Below are 23192 nucleotides of genomic sequence, written 5' to 3'. Positions count from 1 at the left end.
TGATGTGTTGCTCTTGGTTTCAATTTTGAACGTTAAGGGGGACATTTGGATGACGGGCAGACTTTGTCCACCCGCCATCCTATCGGACAACAGGACCGCCCGCCATAAGGAAGGCGGTCCCGTGGGGGGAATTAGGATGCACCCGCCATTGGTGGGCGGTGCTCTTAGCACCGCCTGCCGCAATGCTAAAAATGCACGTTGTGCTTTTCATTGCACAACATGACAGGCACCGCGCGGTGTCTGTCATGTTGTACATTGAATTGCAGGGGGTACCATAGGTACCCCCCATGTGCACCCCCACCCCACCAAAGTCTCTGGGGGCCCACAACGGGCTCCCACAGGGAGACTCCGCATGCCTTTCTTTGGCGGCATTGCCGCCACGGAAAGGCATTGTTTACAGCCCATTGTAATATGGCTGGTGGTGTCTGACAGACACCGCCACCATATACAACCCTTTTCCGCCCCGGTTTCCGGGGCGGAAAAGTGGCAGACGGTCTTTCCGTCCACCGCGGACCCCCCAGCCCTCTTAATATGGCAGGGGGCCTTTGCAGCAAGGATGGCGGGCGGATCGCCCCCGCCAGGCTGGCGGTGGCTACCGCCAGCCTGGCTGGGGCAATCCGCCCGCCATCCTAATGGGCCCCATAGTATTTAAGTTTGATAATTACTTTTTTATTTTATTTTTTACTGAGAGTTCAAGGAGATACAGAGATACAGAACTGCAAAAATAAAGAGAGGAGTTGGCCTAACGGCTAGGGCGCTCGACCTCGGACCTGGGGAACTTGGTTCGAGTCTCGGTAACGACGCCAAAACCTCCTGTGATTCTGGGCAAATCACTTAATCTCCCTGTGCCTAAAAAATAAAAATAAAAAATAAAAATGAACGTGTGTCCTCATGTAACGTAACTGGTGCTATGTAAAGCGCTCGGATACCTGATTCGGTTCGGGTCTAGTTCGCGCTATATAAAACTCTGCAAAAAAAATAAAAAATAAAGTGCCTAGTGCGAGACAATTAGATTATAAATACTCGAGCTGCCATTACAGATAAACATCCTACAGGAAAGAAATACCACTCTACAAATCCGCAGTATAAAGTGCGAAATGCAGTACATTAAAAGTATACATATTCAAACTATCAAACAAATAACCTTGTTACAGAAAGGGAATGGAGCATTCATATGGCAAGAAGGTAAGAGATACAAAAAGTGCATAACATAGAATACCAATAGTTTTGGAGGGTGACCATCGAGAGACATACCCTCTCAAACTTGGCTATTCAAGCCAAAACCCTTACTTTTTGGACTAATTACCCAAGGAACTCCAACATTTCTCAAACTTCCACCGAAGACCCTGATCTCAAGGCATTTTTTCTTTCACAATCTTTGATTCTGTTTAATTTCGCTCTCCAGGCTTGGAATGAAGGAATCTTATCGGTTTGCCAGCTCTGTAAAATTAAAGATCTTGCTACTAGTGCAGCAATAAATAAGCACTCTTCATGGGTGGAGCTTAGCATTCTATTGGGAGAGCAACCTAAAACTGCAATGGATATGTCAATGGAAATAGAAAGATCTACGGTGACTCCGAGATAGTTTTCAATTTCTTCCCACAAAGCGCTCATTTTTGTACATTCCCAAACAATGTGTGATCAGGTGCCACCATTCTCTTTGGTGCAACGAAAACATCTGTCATAAATTTCTGGATAAATGTTATGTAGGAAAGAAGGAGTCCTATAGATTAGCCATTTAGAATAAAATTGCATACGCTTAAGGTGTGTACCTCTCAGTACTGAAGCATTGAGTTTATTGATTCTGCTCCAAGTTAAATTTGGGAGGTGAATCCCTTCCCTTGTCCACCACCTATCACAAACTTTCTCATATAGGGAGAGAGACTAATTTCCATCGAAAATTTTGACCCATGCACTGACCGACCGTTGTGATGGGGTATCAAAAGCTTCACTGATGTCTGCTCTTAAGGTATACTTCTTAAGTCAAATTCTTTCCAAAAGGGTTTAATAATGATAAATGACCATTTCAGAAATGCTTTAGAGAGTAGGAGCCCCATTTCTATCTCAGGCCAAGACTTCCAGCAGTTGGATACGATAAAATCTCGAATCTGTACATGTCCATTATCTTCCCATGTTTTTAAGATAAAGATACAGGTATCTAATAAACATCCTTCCCCCGTATAAAAATGGACAGCCTTGTTGAGCAATTAATTCTTGGAATACCAAAAATGTTAGGAATTAAGTTTTTTGCTTGAACATCAATTGAAGGGTCTTATATCAAACTTTTTTAGGGTTTTTAACTATTCTTGTGGGGTCGGCAATATTTTACTCGATTATTATTTTATTCATAAAAAAATTGTGTCAGGCTCAGAGGGGGTCTAATAGAGATAAAAATCTACAACTATTATGTGAAAAACTAGCGTGGTAGTAATTCCTAATATTTAGAAGGGACCGCCCTCCCTCTGCAACAGGGTAGCTTAAAGTGCTCAGTGCCAACCACAGTGTTTTATTAGACCATAAGAAGGAAGAAAACATACTATCTATCTCTTTAAAAAAAGATGCTTGAAGCGCGCACGGGGCAGCACTAAATACAAAATTAAATAAGGGCAAAATAGACATACAAATTAGTGCCACCCAACCTAATATTAGTAGAGGGAGTTGGATCCATTGTGCTAAGAGGCGTTTCACTTTTTTGATCAACAGGGTATAATTCAAGAGGAATATGTCTTCTACTTTCTCCGTCACGTATATCCCTAGGTATCTCTTTAGACGATTGTTATATACGGATCCAAAATCTGGCAAAAGTGAATCGCTGGAACAATTGAACAGTAATATTTCCGTCTTGGATTGATTTATTTTATAGCCTCCTACTACCTGGAAATCAGAGAAAATGCTCTTAATTTCATCCACGGTGTCATTTCCAGGATTTACGAAAAGAACAATATCATCAGTATATAATTTTGCATTAGTCATTCCTTGAAGGGGGGCGGGATGTGCCTTTTTCTGTCTAATTGTGATTGCTAGGGGTTCTATAAATAGCGCAAATAAAATCGGAGAAAGAGAACACCCTTGTCTGGTACCTCTATTTATTGGACAGGTGCCAACGTTCATGGAGTTAATTAGGATTTGCGCCTGTGAGTTCATATATAACCATCTTATTAGTTGTGAGAACCCATCTGGGAAGCCAAACTTTTCCAAGATTAAAACCAGACATTCCCATGAAACCAAATCAAACGCTTTTTCAGCGTCTAAAAACCAAATCTGGGACTCAGTCCTGTTTTTGTTAAAAAAATCCAGTGCTACTAGTAAAATTTTTGTGGTGGTATGGAGCTGTCTCCTGGCCACGAAACCACACTGATCCGTGGGGATAAGAGAGACCACCATTCTATTAAGCCTATTAGAAACGAGTTTCGTAAAGATTTTATAATCAACGTTAAATAGGCTTATGGGCCTATATGAATTAATGGTCTCGCTGTTTTTATCCTTCTTAAGGATACTAACCACTACGGCTGAATGAAAAGATAGCAGAGGGACGCCCCCTTTAAGAAGATAATTAGCAAGTTCTAAAAAGCCAGGAAAGCCATCTTTGCCAGTTGCTTTACAGTTTGGCATAGAACTCATAACTAAACTAAGTTCATCCATCGTAACGTCCACTATCAGTTCTTCTCGAAATTCCGTATTTAAATAAGGAATAGGCAAGTTGTCCAGGAAACCTAAGATAGATTCGGAAGATGCATGATGATCTGATTGATAGATCCCCTTATAATGCTTAAAAAAGGCCTCGCCTATATCAGGAGATCTAGTTAAGCGTGTTTTAGTTGGTTCATCCCAGATACTCTTAATTCTGTTACGTACCTGTTTCTCCTTTGCCTGCCAAGCTTCCTAGACTGTCCGGCGGTAAGTCCTACTTTCTGCTTTCCCCTAAATCGTAATAAAATTCCCTCACTTGTATTTTTGCCTAGACTAACTCTAGCTTAGTATTCAAATTTCTATTCTTGGTATACTCCTGGTTTGCAAGAGCGTGGGCCCGATTTACAGAATGAACTTAAGACTCAATCCTAAACTTACTACTATTTTGGTATTCACAGAATGCACTTACTACTTTTGGTATTCACAGAAGTTAGGATTTTGTCTTAAGTCTGTCTTAAGTCTGTCTTAAGACAAATTTAAGACAAAATCCTAACTTCTGTGAATACCAAAAGTAGTAAGTTCATTCTGTGAATACCAAAATAGTAGTAAGTTTAGGATTGAGTCTTAAGTTCATTCTGTGAATCGGGCCCCGAGTCTTGCTTCGATCTTCAATCTTTCTGCTTTTTTTGCCCTTTGTTGCGGTATTTCTTTTTAGGTGATTATGCCTCTTAGCGTGGCTTAAAATGCATCCCAGATTACATTAACTGGGGCGGAGTCTTTATTTATCTCGAAAAAGGCGCTAATCTCATTGGCTATTTCTGTGCACCACAGCTCATTTTCTAGATTTAATTTATTAAAATACCATCTTTCTGGTACCTTTCCGTCCCAGCTTCTGACCGCTATCTCCATTTTAATTTGGGCATGATCCTTAAAAAACATTCAGGATATGATCATATTTATTGACAGATAGATGTACGAGGTCAACAAAGAAATCTATTCTGGAAGCTGATTCGTATTATGCCACATAACAAGAGAACTCCTGCTTGCCTGGGTTTTAAGGCGGCACTTGTCTTCTATATCTAAGTCATTTTAACAGCTAGACAGGGCAGTGGGGACCTGGGGTTTATTTTGTTTGCGCTCTTTGTTAGCGGAATCAGCAGGAGGGTCCTGGAAGAAGTTAAAATCACCTCCCCATGTAATGTGTCAAGGGATACCAGGTAAGACTTGTTTTAGCTCTAAAAGAGGGAGTGGGTCATTGATGACAGGGGCATAAATTGTGGCAATTGACAAACATCCTTCTTTCCCTTGGGTCAGAGTGTGATGAATTTACTTGAAATTGAACGTGTTGCCTACAAAGATACCCACGCCCCTCTGCACGCTAACTGAGACAGATGAGCAATAGAATCCCTTCCAGCTCTTAAAGATTTTACTTGCGTCTGAGGTTCTCCGGATGTGTGTCTCTTGTAAAAAAAATTATATCGGGATTGTGCCCTCTAAGCCAGCTCTCAATTGCATGGGACTTACACCTATTGTCAAGACCATTAGCGTTAAAAGAGACAATCGTTAGGTTATTCCTACTCATAGTTATTGTGCCATATCATAAGCTAAAAGATAAACCCTCTGGGCCCCCCAGGCTTCTCTGGGGTCGACAAATTGTGAAAGCACACTTGGGCCAGCTTTGTATGGAATAATAAAATATGCCCTAATGTGTGGTGTAGGCCACATACATATAGAGTATCTAAGAGAACACACAGCTTTGCCTAAGGTTGTTAAAGTGTCTTATGCTAGCGTAAAAAATGCCAATAGCATGATAAAATGTTATTGATTAACTGTGTAACATCAACACCAAGATACATAAATATAGTACTAATCATAAGAATACTGACATACACCTAGTATACTCCTTAGGCCTTTTAGAGGTTTACCATGCACTTCAAAAACTACTTTCTTATAGAGCCACTTCCCAGCAGATGGCCATCTAAAGTGCAAAATTAGCATGGAGCAGCAAGTTTTAGTAGAAGCTCAAATATACAGTAGAATAGAACATAGAAACCCGAAGTGCATTATATAAATGAGATATATGAAAGTGCAGACCCTTTGCTTGTTGGAAATGGCTTCTTAAGAGGGCACATCACAGAGGATGGCCATCTAACGTGCAATTTTAGCATTGAGCATCAGCAATTCAAATTAGCAGCTGAAGTCTAAAGTGCAAAAGGACATGGGAACCTAAGGTACATTGTATGAATGAGGTATATAAAGTGCTTAAGTGGCCTACTATCCTGACCATCTCTTTGGCGGGATACCTACGCTTTCCAGAGAATGGTCGTCTAATGTGCAAATTTAGCATGGAGCAGCCATTCATATTAGCAGTTAAAGTGTAAAGTGCAATAGAACATAGGTACCTAAGGTGCATTGTATAGGTGGGGTGTATACAAAATATACAGTACTTTTCATAATGAACAGCTCTTCTATGAAACATTCCTCTATAGTGGCAATGCAAATTCTGCAACAATAAAACATCACACAAGCACTCTTTTTTCTAGATGTTTCACCCCCTCCACCAACCCCCTAACCCACCCTTGGAGATCAGAATTTCCCACTATACCCTTCTTCCACCACTCTTTACTGGATGCCATCTTATTGCATCCTTTTTTGTCTCCTGATTCACCTCATGTCCACCCTTAAACTAAGAAGTCATGCAAGATTTTTGACCAAGGCCACCCTTGTCTGCCCTGTATCTACGGTAGATCTTCTCTTACGCAACTCACAGTTCTTCCAAAAAAGATTAAGCTTCAGAAGTGTCGGTGAAAATAAAATGTTTTCCTTTGGCCAAAAATGTTAACTTTGATTGTTGGACGATTAAGGCTTTTGCTCCTTTTGCCTTAAAGGGGTCTATCATCTTGATAAAATTCTTCCGTCTGGGTGCTGAAGTAGAAAATGCTCTTTTTGGTATTGCTGTACTTAGAATTCTTTCCTTAATTCTGTAGTCTGCGAAGTTCAATAAGATCGTGCGAGGGTATTTGGCATTCGGAAGCTTTGGTGCAGGAACTCTGTGGGCTCTTGTCATTGTAGGATCTCCTTGTAGCTCTGGAATTACCTTCCTCAGGAGCATCTCGGACCACCCCACCATGTCAGTGTTCTCCAGGCCTTCCGGTACTCCGACAACACGCAGATTGGATCGCCTATTATAATTTTCTACGTCCGGGAGTTTTAACTCCATCTGGTGCTTGTTTTTGTTTAGTACTTGGATGTTTATTCTTTCTGCATAGAGGTGTTGTCCTCTAGGTCTGAAATGTGATTTGCAACTTCTGAAAGCCTTTTAGAGAGATTCACTAAACTCTCCTCAAGCTTCGACAGTCTTTCATGCAATTGTGAAATTTGAAGTGCCTGAGTTACTTTAAAGTCCCTTAGCTGTTGTAGGATGGTTGTGGGAAAACTTTTTATTGAGGTCTCTCCTTTAGGTTCATCACATGAGGTCAATGGATCTGGATCTGATTCGGACTCAGTCATAGTTTCAGACCCAAGCGCTTCTGGGATGGCTTGAAAGTCACTTGCTACACCCTGTGCGGCCTGTAGAATCACTTGCTCCCCTTGAGTAGAGAGGAGGTTGACATGAGTCTTTCCCAGAGGTTCTGCCTCGATTTGTGAGTGGGATTGAGGCTGAGACTTGATTGACTGGATTGACTGTGCCAGCGGAGCAGGCTGCCATTAGTGGTCTGTTTGGTGATTGGATGCTGGTTTGGGTGCTGGTCCATAATTGCTCCGTTGCGACATGCCTTTTGATTCTTTCTGAGGAAAGAGATGCTTCTGAAAAAGAGGGTGTTTCTTGAGACTGATCTGATTGTCATTACCCTTATTTGCTTTGTCTGCTACTCCGTCCTCACCAACCTCCCCACCTGTGGCTTAGGCTAGGCAGCTTAGCCCTAATAACTGTTCGGGTGAATATTCATCTTCATGCGAAAAATCCTGCAGAACATTTTGCCCGGACTGCTTATCCTTCTCAGCCAATGCCTTTGCCTTCAATTCCATCCTCTGTTGAGCATTTCTTTAGCACCTCCGAAGCCCTCTTGGGGCTGGTGAATGTGTTGAATTTATTTGTCCAGGCATCTAAAGGGTTTCTTTCCCCAACGCCACCTTGCTCTGTTTTCCATGCATATCTAGGTCTTTTTATCAAAACCAACCAGACTTAATGAATGGGTGGCCAGCCAGACTTAATGAATGGGGGAGTAAACACTAAGCCTGGGCGTAGCTTCACGTAGTATATTTTAAGCTTTGCATAGTACACATAGTCTGTGTAGCAGCTGATGACACTGTGTATTTGTCTGTACTATGCAAATATTGCAAAATAATTGCAAAAAGCTTCCTGTACATGACCAGATATGATAAAATAAGTATTTCTAGCTTTATATGCTAAAGTGCATATAGTACTTTCACAATGGTGAAACTGCAAACTTAGCTAGCAGTGGGAGATGTGATGATTTTGGGATCCTCCCTAACCTAGGGAGAGTACCAAACAGATGCCTTGAAAACAAAAAAGCACATCTTATTGAACGATTTAGTTGTGGTCCCATCCTAATTGGACAAACCCAAACATGGTTATTGGCAAAAAAACATTCCCAACCAAAGGCCCTGCAAAGCATTATGGGATGAGATTAGCAGTGGGCAGTGAATATTATAGAGTACACAATATCAAAAGAATTCCAAAAAGAGCTGCCGTTCAACTGGTGGTTACTAAATGTCCCTCACGAGTCAAATGCAAATGCTTGATGAAAGGGTTTCAATGGTTTTGCATTTGACTCGTGAGGGACATCTAGGGACGACTAGTGGAACTGCAGCTTGATGTAAGAATAATTCCAATGCTTTGCATTTGACTCGTGAGGGACATCTAGTAACAACTAGGTGAATTGCAGCTCTTTGTAGAATTATTTTGATATTGGATACTATAATATTCACTGCCCACTGCTAATCTCGTCCCATAATGCTTTGCAGGGCCTTCGGTTGGGATTGTTTTTTTGCCAATAACTGTGCTTGGGGTGGTCCTAAAATGATGGGATCACCACTGAAGTTCAACAAAATGTGCTTTTTGTGTATGCTCTTTGTTTTCAAGGCATCTGCTTGGTGCTCCCCCTAGGTTAGGGGGGACCCCAAAATCAACAGCTCTCTCATTACCTAATGTTTTCATTGTGAAAGTTCATTTTTGTGAATTGGTTATATGCTGTTAAGCATGTAAAATTGTTTTTTCAACTTTACGTGATTAATCACAGTTTTGGTACTGTACTATGTGCAATTTTCAAAGTGCGAATTAGTACAAACTTTGCATGCTCCGTCAGCGTAGCGTAGTTTTAAGCCCAGGGTTAGTAAACACAGAGAAGAAGTGTTCCAGAGAAGTCTCAGAAATAACCTGTGTGCCGAAATGCTGGAACACCCCGCCACAGCTAGGAGTCTAAACTTACCTTACACCTTACACCTTGTGAGGTTTATACGCAGTGCCTGACCCCCTGGGATCCTGGCTTATATGATGACAAGCAGTGGAGGATCTCGGGCCTGCATGCACTGTGGTTAACCGCGCTGGCTTGGAGGCTTTGCAGCTATTCTAGCGTGGCCTCAGACTGCTGTGAGGAAATGGGCGGAGCATCTGAGAATCAGGAGACGCCTGGCGGCTACGTGCATGGGTCACATCCACCCTCATTCCAATTTGTTTATTACTTGAATGTATATGGTTCACACTCTTTGAGTGAATAATAGCAGTGCACCTTGTGCCTAGGACACTTGTCCTAGTTTTCTCTTTCTCTTTGAAATGCGTGGTCAGGCAGAGCCTCCTCAGAGGATGCACACTTTAGAAATCTACTCTATTTCTCCTGTATACACTGTATTACACTTTTGTTTACCAGAGTGCAACCCAGCTGTCATTTTGCTTTTCAACTTTCGTAAAGAGGCATTTTCTAAATAGCGGCGAAAATCTGTTTTCATGTAAATTCCAAAGACACCAAACATGAACTGGTCACCTGTTCACATTTGGAAGTTACAGTTTATTAAATGTAATAAGATAACTCTACTGCTATCCTGTGCGAGAAACAAGCCTTGCAGTAGTGGAAAGAGTTTTTCGCTACCCGGGCATGTAAAACATAAACAATTTAAATACATTGCACCTTCCCCTGTGGGCTGGTTAGTGCATACCCTAGGGGTGTATTATATGTGTTAAAAAGGAAGGTTTGGACCTGGCAAAACATGTATTTTGCCAGGTTGAAGTGGCAGGTTAAAACTGCACACACAGGCTGAAATGGCAAGCCTGAGACAGGCTTGTAAAGATACTTAAGTGGGTGGCACAACACGTGCTGCAGGCCCATTAGAGGCATTTCATTTACAGCCCTGGGTACATGTAGTACCACTTTACTAGGGACTTATAAGAAATATAAATATGCCAATTGGATTTAAGTTGATAATACCATGTTTTAAGGAGTGAGCACATGGAGTCTAGCACTGGTTAGCAGTGGTAAAGTGCAGCGAGTGCTACCACCAACAAAAACAAGATCAAAAGAAAATGGAGGAACAAGCAAAAGGTTTGGGGGTAGTTCACCCTAAGGCTGTCCGGTCTTATAAATTCTATTCATTGTGACGTCTCATCTCCCAGACGTTTTGACCATCAGCCACATTTTCTGTTTCCCAAAAAAAAGTTAATATGGCAAAATACCTTTTCCACAAAAATGTTATGGAAAAGCTAAAGAGAGGTAGACACTGTGCAAAAGAGTTATTAAGGAACAACTGATAGGTATAGAGGACAATAACAGAGTAATAACAAAAAAGGTATTAGTAAGTGGGAGTAAACGTATTGTAAAAATAAATGTAGGTAAAGCTGGAGGGAAGTTTTTTGGGGAGGGGTATAAGAAGTCATCAGGAGGTTTAGTAGGATTTGCTAAGAAACTGGGAGTAAAAAGGTGGGGGCATGTTTTTTTAATGATTGGGAGTAAAGTGGCATGTGGCAGAGTAAGGCAGTTTTAAATGGGAGTAAAGCAAGAAGAGCAGCAGTAAGGGGTTGTTGAAAAAGGGAGTAAGGTGAGAGAGGGATATTGGGATTTAAGTAAAGCGGAAAGAGGCTAATGGGGCAAAAATGAATAGAGTAAACCAGGAGTTGGTGTAAGATGTTTATAAAAAAACATGAGTAATGCTGGAGGGAGAGGAAAGGGTTCGAAAATAGGGAGTAAAGGAGGAGTGGGAGTAAGGCGTTTGTAAAACATGGAAGCCAGGAGAGAGATGTCCTCCCAGTGTTAAATGGTTTAAGTGAAGTGAAACTAATGACACATTCAGCCCTGAATGCAAGATGATAATTGTTTTTCTCCAAGCCTTTGAAACTTAAACGTGGGGTAATGAGATAGCATGTGTGCGGGAGTTCGAGTGTGCACCTAAGAGGCAACACAGCCTATAAGTCAACCCTATGGTAGGCCCTACCAACTCTAGGTTACTTTATTCCATTTAATAAGTGTTAACTTTAGATTGGGAGTAGATAGAGACATACTGTTTACAATCAAATTAATTATGGTTTGAAAATCATCTTTAATTCTAAAGTCGTACTTTGAGTCACAATTCTAAAAATGCCAATTTTTATCTTTTTGCCAATAGCTGTGGTCACATGACTATGGTTGTCTCTCCTACAGTGGGTTGATGATTCCTTCCGGACAAGGGGCTAAAAGGATTCAAGTGTTGAATGGTTAGACACAGTCCTAACTACATTCAATAGGACCATGCCTGCAGAACACACAAAAGAACGTGACACCACGTCTGCCCTTGCTTTTTTCTCAGTAGAAAATTAGGAGCCAAACCCAGTAAGGACAGGAGAACTGGCAGAATTAATTTGGAGGGGGATGCCCCCACTCAAAGACTGGCACTAGGAATAAAATAAAAGTTGGCACTCTCAGACCCCAAATCAGATCACTTCTGTACCTGTGGAAGGCTCAAGCCTGCCTTGCTTCCCTGCTATTAGGAGGACTTCCTTGCTGCCTGAGGAAGGAAGACTGGACCTGCTCCCTTGGACCCAAGACCACCAGAGTGATTTCAACAGCTAGTTGAATGGCCTCCTGTGTGAGATTCAGGGACGCAACAAACTTCAGAGACCTGTCTTTTGAACTGCCCAGCTAACCAGCACTAACTAGACCTGCACGGGCCAATCTAGGCCCTTGTCTGGATTCTACTGGAATGAGTCTTGGTCTCCATTAGGTCCCCCCATCTCCTGGTTCCTTGGCTGGTGTTAGAGCTTCCTCCTCCCGGTGCAACTGAAGGGTTCATCGCAACTGACTCAGAGAGACACAACCTGACGCAGGAACTCACATTGCAGCATCTCACAGTTCCTGGTCTGCTGCCTCATCGGAACTTGGGCAACATGGCACAACCTGATGCTGGACCTTGCACCGCAAAGCCATGGACACAGAGGTACAATTCCCAGCAAGCCAAACTTCCAAACTTGGTCCTGTGCTTTGACCGCACTGCTTCATGGTAAGTATGGATGTGTGACTTTGGACTAGTCTCATTCAACCAGATAACCACAGTTGGTGCTTTGTTGTTGTAGGTGTTGCAAAGTTCAAAAATTCATAACTCCAGTTCTACTGATTTGATGTAATTTATTTTGGTGTCATTGTATTTATAAAAACATTCTCTATTGTTCTAAATTGGTGTGGGATTTTTCTTTTGTTGTGTTTTCAAATCATTACTGGTTGTGTGCTGTAAAAATACTTTACTCCTTGCCTCTAAGTTAAATCTGGCTACCTTTTGTGCCAAGCTACCATAGGGTTAAGCACAGATAAATTTAGTAACTTTGGTGGTTCAGTCTCACAAGGATTGTTTATTATTTGAATGAGGCTTCGACCCCTCCCAACTAAATGTTAAAAAGGAAGTATTTTGGGAGAAGGAGTAAGGGATTTGTAAAAAATAGGAGTAAAACGGATTTAAAAACTGAAGGAAAGTGAGAGGGGAAGTATTACAAGGGGCATTGAAAACAGTGGTAATAGTCTTGAAAAAAATGGGATTTGGGGTTTAGGGAGTGAACTCCTGCCCCCCAAAAAATTCAAAAATGGAAAGCAAACATGACAAAACAAACATTTCAACAAAAATGGCTTTCAGCAGGTTGTTTTTATCAGTGTGTTGAAAGCAATTCTGAAAGAAAAAGTTGTTAACAATGGTTTGACCATGTAATTTAATCAGAACCATTTTCTACATATTTGATTTTCATCTAAATCACATATAACCCTGAAATGAGACATGGGCAGAGAAGGCAAAGCAGTATCCAGTAGGGGTCTGTGGGGAATGCCTCCCGGGGACAGGAGTACCCAAGGGAAAAAGCCTGCAAAAAAGAGATGTGCAAGGATTGGGTGCGCCATTTGAAACCTGCAAGCTGTCCACTCGCAGAAAAGGGGGCAGAGTGGGGCAAGAAGGTCAAAAGGGGGCGTATGCCATAATGGAAGAAACATATGAGGCTCCATGGGGAATCTGGACTGGAACCTGGCAGTGACCTGCAGGTGATACTGGACAAGGCGAGGGCGGCTCAGAACACCAGAAGCCCACGAAGCACCAAGCAGGGTTGGCAACTGCCACTCCAGGGTCTGGTGGGAAGGGACATGCAGCCAGAACAGTGGCCACCACCAGGCCAGGCAAGGGAGAACAAAGGCTAAAATGTGGCAGCCCCCCACAGAGCAGAGACAGATGACTGCAAGCCCCATCCTAGGTAGGCATGTGGAAAGAGGCAGGAACATGGTAATTACACTGCTAGAGGAAGAAGAGAGCAATGCAATGGAGGGGTACAGCGTTGAGGACTGCATTGAGGGGCCTGCAGCCATGAAGGTGCCCTCAAAGGGGACACATAGCACAGCGAGCTACAGCACGGTAGCATGGAATGAGCACAAATACAGGAGCGGATGCGCAGTAAGGGGCAGGCCCTATGTTTTGAGGGGGCACTGGCTAACATGGCTAATTATGGAACTCAGCTGGGGGTGAATAACTCAGCAGTACAGGGGCTGTTGGGAGCCCATCTCCCTTGGCCAGCAAACCAGAAGGGTGGACAGGGAGATCCAAGGGGAAGCATGGGTGCAGATACCTTTCCAGCAGCAACCCCCCCACCCAGCAACTTGGATGCCCTGGTGGCTGTGGGCCGAGCCAGACATGCAATGCGGCAGAAGACAACACCTAGGGATGAGAAGCACTGGGGATGGTGGAGGATCAGGGGATGAAGGGTCCTGCCAGGCAGTGTTTCAGAAGAAGGGAACCAAGAGGCGCACAGAGGCAGCACATGAATACCCAGGGGACGCTGGGAGCAGGGGGAATGCAGAAGAGGGGGTGGCTAACACATGCAACTCATAGAGTACTGCGGCAACCAGTGGAGCCCAGCCAAGCAAGACCAGAGCAGGGGAAGGGCAAGCCGGCCAGTGAATACATCCACCTGTCACAAAGGGACCCACCCACTATAGCTCGACTGATGGGTCTAGCCAACCTAATACTGCTTGCAGTGAAGGAAAGAATCTGGCAGAAGGAATTCATTGATATATTTTCCTTACTGGAAGTGTGCCAGGCGAGGTTGGATTTAACAGTACAGAATAAATAGGATGAGGACAGGAGACACAGGCGCAACCCCAGAATTGCAAAATCAATAGAGAATTGGCTTTGGGCCTTTAGAACACTGGCATGCGTCTTCTTAAAAAAAAAACAGAGCGCAGCAGTCTTGAGTAGAAGGTGCATGAGGCACAGCAGTAGTACAGAGGGGAAGCTTGGTTCTGGTATGATGAGGGCTTAAGGGAAAAGTTACAGACCTGCCGAGTGATAGAATGGGACCTTTAGGGCATAGAAGGGTTAACGACTAACATGGTGGGAGCCGGGAAAGGGGTAGGTGCAAGTGAGCACAATTTTCATCCCTCAGGGTTTAAAGGGAAGTACAAATGTCAGGGACAAGGGTACAAGGAGAGAGGCCAGCCGGGAGGAAGGTGGGCAGGAAAAAGGGAAAACACTGCCCACCCCTATCAGCTTAGGGAGATTGGTGGAATTACTGAACAATTACCCAAAGGAGGCAGACAAGCAATGATTGGTAGATGATTTCACATACGGGTTCCCCATATCCTACAAGGGCTGCTGGCCCTGCGGCTTAGCCGCAATCTAAAATCCATACCGGCCAACGCAGTGGTGGCCAGGCAGAAGGTGTGTAAGGAGGTACAACTTGGGTAGTTGGCAGGCCCTTCACCGCCCCCTCACTGAGGAATCTCATGGTGTCCCTCTTGGGGTTGGTACCAAAGAAAGAGGCAGGTAAAGGGGATTCCATAAATGACTGACTAGAGCAGGACAGCTGCTCAGTGGCATACGCCTTGTTAGACGATTCAGTGAAGATTATTAAGCAGATAGGGAATGGGGCCCTCGTAGCCAAAACAGACATCGAGTCAGCCTTCCACTTATTGCCAGTGTACAAAGACAGCTATCCCCTGCTGGGCCTTCAAATGGTGGAGGCCTACTATTAAGACAAATACCTGCCCATGGGTTGCTCTATATCATGTACATATTTTGAGTCATTCAGCTGTTTCCTGGAGAGGGTGCTGTGGACATGGCTCCCATCGGGAGGGCATGTTCACTACTTGGATGACTTCCTGATCACTGGCAAACCAGGAACAGGGGAATGCGCAGACCTCCTCTACCAGTTTGAAGGGTTGGAGGAGGAGCTAAGATTCCTGTTAGCACCAGAAAAAACAGAAGGACCGGTCACTAAACTATCATGCTTGGGATTGATCTGGATTCCGTAGTAGGGACATGCAAGCTACCACCTGGCAAGGTAGCTGAGCTGCGCCAAATCAAAGGGCAATTGCTACAAAGAAAGAAGGCGACCCTGGGGGAAATCCAGCAGCTGCTAGGAAAACTGAACTTCGCTTACAGGGTGATCCCAGCAGGGTGGCCATTTGCCAGGCAGCTAGCCTGGTTGACCTTGGGGATGTCAACAAGACACCACAGGGTGTCCCTTACATAAGGGGTAATGGAGGATCTAGAGCAGAGGGACACTTCCCCTCTGCTCTAGATCAAAAAATCCTCCCCCCGGTCCCGCTGACGTGGACTGACCATTCAGTTATCCCATTTTCTCAACTGTGGCAGGGTAGAGTTGATGTGATCCGCCCAGTTGCTATGGTAAAACGGCCATGGCACAAGCTTGATCAGGAGGAGCTCGCCAAGCGATTAGCGGAATCTAGACCTCAGCTTCCTCTAAATATCGAGGAAGCGCATGCGTGCTTTCAGGACTGGCTAATAGCAGGTTTGGACAGCTGCATCTGGGCCAAAACGGGGAGGTAAGGGTCATGGTCCATCAAATCCTTGGTTCACTGACCTTCTAACGCATGCAGAGAAGAGGTGTAAGCAGTTGGAACGCGTCTGGCATCGCTCTTATGAGCCATCGGCCAAAGCTGTATACCGCAAGGCAATAAAGGATTATCATAAGCTTATCCGTAAAACAGCAGCAGAGTTTGTCGCTGATCAAATCTTGACAAGCTCCAACCCTACTAAAACCATCTTTAAACTGCTCAAAAATATGAAGAATGCTGGTCAGGCCAGGGTTTCCCCAGTAGGCTCTAATCATCATTGTGAGGCATTAGCTCTCCACTTTGTGGAAAAAGTGGAGCAGATCTATCGGGGCCTCTCAACAGGGAATACCCACACTGAAAACGCTGGGCTAGCAGGGCCAGATAATGGGATGAATAATGGCGTGTTGGCTCTGCCATGCCTGTCGCTGGAGGAATTCCAGATCCTAAGGGCTAAGATCAAGTCGGGGTCGCCGGCTGACCCGCTGGCGGCGAATCATCTCCGCCAGATCCTCCCTCTTATCTCCCCAGTGGCCTTAGAACTGGTTAACCTCTCTTTGAAGTCAGCCTCAGTCCCCAGGGTGTGGAAGCACGCTAAAATTATTCCACTGTTAAAAAAGCCATCACTAGACCCTGATGACCCAGGCAATTATCGCCCAATATCTCAGCTCCCCTTCATGGCGAAAGTGGTAAAGGCACATGTAAATTCCATCTTATCCACCTACATTGATGAGCATAATATCTTTGACCCATCCCAACATGGGTTCCGTCCTCGCCATAGTACGGAATCCGCTCTTTTGGCGGTCACGGAATCCATCCGTAGTAGGTTGGATGTAGATGATTCTGCGGCCTTGATCCTACTGGATCTAAGCGCCGCATTTGATACTGTGAAAATTGCAAAAAACACAGTTTATGGACAGAAAGTAGAACAATGTCATACATTCACCCCAGTACAAGGCTCTGGGCCTAAATCCATCGTTTTTTTGCACTCCACACCACCCTGGGTTAGACACTGGCTATATGCAAATCAGCTCTGACCCTGTGCCTCATGGGAACAGTCCAGTCCGAACTACCCAGCCATGTCTTTCCCAGACCGGAATCAAGCATCCAAGGACCGGTTTCTGGCTATCAGCCTTCATCAGCCTGGATAGCTTGACTCCAGTGGTGTGGAGAGCCTGGGACTCACGTCTGAGCATACCCAGCCCACTCGGGGTGAAAATTGCAAAAAACACAGTTGATGGACAGAATGTAGAACAATATCATACAATCACCCCAGTACAAGGATCTGGGCCTAAATCCATCTTTTTTTGCACTCCACACCACCCTGGGTTAGACACTGGCTATATGCAAATCAGCTCTGACCCTGTGCCTCATGGGAACAGTCCAGTCCGAACTACCAAGCCATGTCTTTCCCAGACCGGAATCAAGCATCCAAGGACCGGTTTCTGGCTATCAGCCTTCATCAGCCTGGATAGCTTGACTCCAGTGGTGTGGAGAGCCTGGTACTCACGTCTGAGCATACCCAGCCCAGCATACCCGAATACTATCACACGTGAATCGTTCTTAAATACCCCCATTTGGTATAATTCTCTTATTCTTTTAAATATTAGGCCCATCTTTTGGTCCTCTTGGAGATTGAAGGGCGTCATATGGGTTAACCATCTCTTTGATGGATTATTACCTTGCTCTTTTCCTCAATTTCAACTTTTATTCAATTGCCCACGATCTTTTTTGCAGAAATTCACTATTCTTATGGCAATAATTCTTGATCGTTATTATTCCCTCCCTTCTTCGACATCATTATTACCTCAATCTTCTCTTCTTACAATCCTTGCTACTCTCCCTAAAGCATCTCTTATTTATAAATGTTTCTCCTCTCCTAATCCAGATCGTGCTAAAACTAAAGTTGAGCTTGCTTGGGAAGCAGATTTCAATTGTACGTGGTCTGTTGCTCTTTGGGATAAAATCTGGTGCAGATCTTTAAATATTTCCTGTTCTGCTTCCCTCACTCAATCTTTATTTTATCTATATCATAGACTCTATCTTTCTCCTCTTTCTTTGTACCGTTTCATACCTTCTTCTGATTCTGAGTGCTGGACCTGTGGTGCCTTACATACTGATCTTCTTCATCTGTTCTTTTTCTGTCCTGTTGTTTCTTCCTTTTGGGACAAAGTTTGGTCATACCTTTCTTGCATTTTTACACTTTCTATTCCATACTCAATCACTATTCTCTTTCTGGGTAGTCTCTCAGATTCCTTAGAACTCCCTGCATATTCACATGGCCTTTTTGATCTCATGCTTGCTCTTGCATTCAAACATATTAATTCCAATTGGAAATCCCTTAGAAATATTTTCATACAAGGTTGGTGGAACACTTTATGTCACTTTCACAGGCTGGATGTCACCTTTGCATCTACTTGCAAACCAATACGTAACACTGATCTTTACTGGTTACCTCTCACCATATACCTGGATCGATTGGCTTTGAAAAAATCTACTCATGTCAACTCAGAAAATTTTAAACCTCCTTGAAAGACCTCTACTCTCTCTTTCTTGTTATTTTATCTTTTACAGGTTTCACATGCTTTGTCACCCTTTTATGCTGTTTATTTTGTATTGCAAAATTATGCTTTTTGTTTATCTGCCGCAATTATCTTTAATATTATATTGTGCAATGATATTATCCTTCCCCCCTCCCCTTTTCCCCCTTCCCCTTTCTCTATAAAATCCCCATAAAAAATGCTTTTTTACTCCCAATCATTGGCATTGGCACTTACTGTTCTTTGCTATGTTTTAAACAGTGTTTACTGTTTCTGCTGATGTCTTTGTTTGCTTATAATCTTCTTTAATAAAGCTTTTCAAACATGAAAAAATAAAAATGCTTCCACTATAGCATCCTCTAAATGACTGGAATCTATCATAGGACCAGGACGGCTGGACTCTTACTAGTCTGTCAGGAAAACCACTGTGTTCCATTTATATGTCTATAATGAAGTATATTTTAAAGGAATTTCGAAAAAGGTTGGCATCGGTCACCTGGACCTGTATTACACGTCCCTGCCATAGATCTTAATCTATCATAAATAATCACTTATTGTTGTAAGTTAAACCATCTGCTCTAAGATGTTATGTATAACCAAACTGTAGTCTTGTCCCCTTGCCCCAAAACACAATGTCATTCTAAGAAACATGGCATTGTGTAAAACTGAAATTATCTTGTCATTGTGTGTTGGAGGATGGGGCCTAAGAAACTGAAAAATGCAATCTTTAGTAATAACTGCAGTTAGTTTCTTTGCCCCGCAAATTAACAGTAACACTCTCTAGTATTACCTATTGTTTTAGGCATCTTGTAACTTAACTTCATCTCTAATCTATTAACGGCACAATTAAACACTGTTCTAGAAATAATTAAGTTACAATGGGATGTATCACACAAAGTGGCAGATGTATTACTTTTTAGTGCAGTGTAGCTCATAAGCTACATTTCTACACAGTGTTGCGCTAGTGGGATAGAGCACTGCAGAGCAATAGCAAATACAATATAGCCTTGCTGATCACTTTCACAGCCCTGGCACACAAAAAGGCTGCCTAGCACTACACACACACACACATCTTTGCATTAAAGTGCAAAGATGTGTGTGTTATGCCTAGCATAGGTTTTGAAATGCAAAGGTACCCTTTCAGTACAAAATACTATGCTGAAACTCATTTTTAAACTTGTTCAGTGCAGGACACATGCAATATGTGAAAAGTAAAGAGAAATGAAAACATTTCTCATTGTTAATGTCATCCTTAAGGAGGTCCTATTTTCTGGCACAAAGCACAGTCTACCATCGTTACTAGATAGGGCTTCATGTTAATACCCATGGGTGGTAGGTTGTGAATACCTATGCACCACTCATGGAACATCTGCTTGATGCAAACTAATGTAAAGTAGCATAGTTTTTGTACTCGATGAATATTTTTTCCATGAACAATGCTATGTCTAGACAAACTTTAGAACTTTTCCCAATTGCATTGCAATCTGTAAAGTACAGCACACATGTAAAGTTGGAAAAGTTTGGAGACTTGAAAATGTTTTTTAGGTGCACAGTCCAATTTACCATTGTTAGTAGATAAGGCTTGTGTCAAAAACCACGGGAGGTTGCATGGGAACACCCATGTACCACCCATGAAATACCCCCTTGATTCGGAATAATGCAGTGCAGCACAAAGCACTATTTTGCCTTATTATCAGGATTCTTTTCAGAGCAAAACAAGTCTTGGGTTGGAAAATAAATGCCAAATAAACATTTTGCATTGGTTTGTGTCATTTTCGTGACAACACTCTGGTGCAAAATATTATTAAATATGCCTCCAGTCTCTAGCACACTTTTGGGCTGACTGGTAATTGAAGAACTGGAGCACTGCTATTTTACCACTTTAAAAACTGTTACATGGCCGATGTCTCAGGAACTTTCAAGGCATGTGCTGTTTTTGGATACAAATGTAGCATTATTTTCTGACTAATCCAAAGTGAACAAAATAAGATAATATGCAGCATACATAAAGCAGCATAACAACACAATTAGAACATAGCAGGGCAAATCACACCAAAAGTCAAAACAGAACGCAGCTCAGCAAAACAAACCATTGTAGATACAGAGCTGCACAAAAAACAACCAAACACATCATCACTGGCCCCGGGCTGGGCTCGGAGAGTTCCCGAGTGGTTAAAGGGTAACACCTACCCAATCTTGATTTGAATGCATGAGTATGCCTTGAATAGAATGAATGCAAGAGATGTATGTGAATATATAGGGATATCCAAGTGAATCCATGTTGAAGGGATCAGTTCTGGTCCTGAAGAATGTTGGGCAACCCAATGGGTGATTTGAAAGGCTGGCTGAAACAGGTCAATTTTAATGAATGTGGAGAACATAGTATCCCCCATGCATTTCCCCTCTTGTTTTTCACGTAGTCCCTTGCCCCTAGATATTAAATAGCAATATAGGAACTGCGAGACTATTTTATTTGTGAATTAAGATCTCAGAAGAAAAAAAAAACAAGAAAATCAAAATACTATCCTAACCACCAAGCATAGGTTGAACCCATCCAGGGGTATCAGAAGACTAGATGAGGACTCAAGGATGAAGCATGCCACACAAATCTTGTGTATTTGAGAGTCCATGTTGAAAAGGAGTATTTTATATTCAAACATCCTTCACTACCTATACTAGCATAGAGTAATATTGTTTACTGATCAAAATGAGATTCTTCTCCATGTTTGGGGTGCAGACAAAGCACTACATTTCAATTTAATTACAGCCTCTCCTAATGTTCTCTGAAAGAAAATATTTGGGGTCTGAAATTCATGACAGATCATGATGTGTGCCCACCAAACAAATTGGGGCCCATCCAATGAAACATACATTTTCCATTTAGTGCTCTCCCTTTTAAATTCAATATGTGACCACTGTACCACAACATATAGCTTTTACCACCTTTGTATACACAGAATAAGCATACTTGAGTTGCAAACTCTCCTTCAACAACTTTCATTCAAATAACTGAATCAGTATTATTGTGTACACAAATCAGGACAAGGCACTACATTTTATTTTGACCTTAAATATTCCCGGTGGTATAACCTTCTTAATCCGCACCTTGTTCACTTTCTGGGTCTCGATACCCCCAACAAAACACTTTCTGCTTCTATGCTTTAATTACATAAGGACAAATTCCAATCCGGCAGGAGCAATGGTGGTTTGGACATTTTGTCAAACCCACACCCAAATTCACACTATTATTATAGAATTATGCAGTAGGCATGGAGAAAGGGGACTGGAATAAGAGAGAAAAACTGAGACACAGGGGGCAAGATTTATGAGGCCTTTGTGCTGCTTTTGCGTCACGCATGGTGGTGCAAGACAACCCTAAGGCTTCATGAAGATTTTCTAAGCAATACAAAGCCACCTTGCATGGATCTGAATGGCTTAGCAAATCCAGATTAATGAAAGGCAGCACAGATCACTGCCTTGTGTTATTTTTCATTGGGAATGCCTTCCATTGGTGGAGTGCGTCAAAATGCTATGCCACTCAAAAATAGGAGTAACAAGGATAAATATGTTTTTTTCTCCTTGCTTTTTCCTCTTTATACATGTCCTACATTCTGCAGCACAAGTAGATAAAGGAACATTCCTCCGAGTATTAATTTTGTGTAAGCAGTTGTCCCTTCCTGCACAAAAACAATCCTGCCCGTAATGCAGGCACCCTTGCACCATGGCACAAGGGTGCCTCCACTGGGGCTAGGTGCACTCAGTACACCAGGGCAGGCAGAAAGCAGGAATGCACCATATCATCTGAATGGGGTCATTCCTGCTCTCATTAAACATTGTGCTGCAGGTTGTTCTGCAGTGTTGCATCAAATATTAGTAAATCTTGCCCTGGATATCATCACAAACCTAAATGCATAGTTAGGCTTAGGCTCAAATACAGCAGCATTCAAATCTAAAAAGTAAAGATCTTTATTATCACAGATAACTCATTGTAAAATGAGCAATGCAATAAAGTTTAGAATCCTAAAGATAACTCTTAGTGAATACAACAGGTGTGATAACTGTGTAACCCTCATGGATGACTTTTCTGAAACAAACAAATGTGATAGAGATTGCAATCATCAGTGGATGACTCCCTGTGAAAATAATTATTCTAAGTTTCCTACAAGATGTTTTTCTTCAACTTCACAAAAGAACATATAACAGAATTCATACAGCAAATCCCAGCTGGAGCAATTGTGTATCATGACTGCCCACAAGGAAGCTATGGACCATGAGAAACGTACACTCTACACTTTCAAGATGACCCCTACGCCTCTGCAAGTTTCACAAGAGCCCTGTGGACTCTTAGGACATGCAGCCCTTCTTGTCTTCACTCAGGTGCATAACGAAATCTGTGCTTCTGATGTTGAGGCTTGTGTCTTGGCAGCACCCACATCCTTTCACCCTTCCATCATCTTCTGCACCCGAAGACAAACACAATCATGATCCTTGAAGAAGCATGTCACAAACAATTACTGAGCTTAGTCTGCATCATGACAGATTTTCCATGCAAGCCACTTCCCACCTTCCTTTCACATTCTGAGAAATGTCAATTCTACCTACAGTAGTGGTATTCTTGGCCTAACAGACACATTTTTGATCTCACTCAAGAAAAGTACTGTCACTTTTATACCACGGCTTAAAACATTCTTTCCTACTTCCTTCCTTATCTAAG

Source organism: Lissotriton helveticus, chromosome 1_2, assembly GCF_964261635.1.
Source record: "Lissotriton helveticus chromosome 1_2, aLisHel1.1, whole genome shotgun sequence".
Lineage (NCBI taxonomy): Eukaryota > Metazoa > Chordata > Amphibia > Caudata > Salamandridae > Lissotriton > Lissotriton helveticus.
The sequence above is the reverse complement of the archived record's forward strand: the minus strand, read 5'-3'. Positions refer to the sequence as shown.